This window comes from Austrofundulus limnaeus, unplaced genomic scaffold, assembly GCF_001266775.1.
Source record: "Austrofundulus limnaeus strain Quisiro unplaced genomic scaffold, Austrofundulus_limnaeus-1.0 Scaffold1818, whole genome shotgun sequence".
Classification (NCBI taxonomy): Eukaryota; Metazoa; Chordata; class Actinopteri; order Cyprinodontiformes; family Rivulidae; genus Austrofundulus; species Austrofundulus limnaeus.
The window spans coordinates 1-1497 of NW_013954220.1; the positions used below are offsets into that span (position 1 = coordinate 1).

General features: G+C 50.1%; 1 pseudogene; it reads left to right on the plus strand.

Annotated features, from left to right (window-relative positions):
- Positions 1–607: 607 nt before the first annotated feature.
- Positions 608–1491, plus strand: LOC106536441 (ephrin type-A receptor 7 pseudogene; annotated as a pseudogene).
- The last annotated feature ends 6 nt before the right edge of the window (positions 1492–1497 follow it).

Sequence of the window (1497 nt, forward strand, 5' to 3'; positions counted from 1 at the left end):
ACTTCAGACCACTTCAGACTGCCTCAGACCACTGTAGACCTGCCTCAGACCACTGTAGACCTCCTCAGACCACTGTAGACCTCCTCAGATCACTGTAGACATCCTCAGACCACTGTAGACCTCCTCAGACCACTGTAGACCTTCTCAGACCACTGTAGACCTTCTCAGACCACTGTAGACCTCCTCAGACCACTGTAGACCTTCTCAGACGACTGTAGACCTCCTCAGATCACTGTAGACATCCTCAGACCACTGTAGACCTCCTCAGACCACTGTAGACCTCCTCAGACCACTAGCTTCTAAATGTTTTTGCTTCTGTTGTTGCTGCTCTGAGGTTAGTCGTTCTAATCTCAGCACCGGTTAGGGTTAGGGTTCATTTAGTTTAGATTAGTTGTTCTAATCTCAGCACAAACTGTTTCATGAAACAAGGAACTGGAGAAAGGTCTGAGCATGTTTGGACTTTCTGATTCCTCCTGAGATGATGCACTGTGAGCCTGGCAGCTCATGATGCATGCAGACAGTGAAGCACGGTGGTGGCAGCATTATGYTKTGGGACAAATGTCAGAATCTGTGTGGWGCTCTAACGTGGACCTGTGTTTGTTCTCAGAGACGTTCTGAGCCTGGGCATCACCTCTCTGGAGCATCAGAAGCTGATCCTGGCGGCCATCCAGACCCTCAGAGCACAGGTCATCCAGATGCACGGCCGCGGGGTCCAGGTCTAACTGGAGAACAGGTCTCAGCTCACAGGACTGCAGAACACCTGCACAGGTGAAGAGGTGGAGAGAACAGGTATCTCCTCCCTCCTTCACGTCCTCATGCCTTCCTTCATCCCTTCTTCCTGTTTTCGAAGCGTTTCCCAGGAGACGCGTGGCGTTTGTGGCGTGATGGGAAACCACAGAGSAGTGATGTCATGAGACTTTACCTGTACCTGCTCTGTGACCTCCAGCAGGCTCAGATCTGAGCATGGAGCAGCTGGGTGGATCACAGTGCATTGTGGGTAGAAYTTCCCTTTAGTTGAACATTAGTTCTGCTTGTGTGACCAGCCCACACTGACTTCCTGTCCCAGCTGAGGGGGCGGAGCTGTCCGCTCTGAGCGTCTGTGATGATCAGGACCACTGGGCTGAAGGGTTTCTGCTGCTCCTTTCTTTTATTGACTCTGTTTTTCTTCTTCTTTGTGTTTTTCTCCAGTTTTCTTTGTTTGTCCTGCAGGAAAATCAGTTTTCTCTCATGTTTGTACAGATAAGACCTGCTGGAAGTCAGTGATCAATGTTTAGTTCTGTTCACACAGAAACTTCTCAGAGTGTCTGTGATCCTCTGACCCTAACCAGACCACAGTCTGACCTACAGATGTAGACCTGGTCCAGACCACAGTCTGACCTACAGATGTAGACCTGGTCCAGACTACAGTCTGACCTACAGATGTAGACCTGGTCCAGACCACAGTCTGACCTACAGATGTAGACCTGGTCCAGACTACAGTCTGACCTACAGATGTAG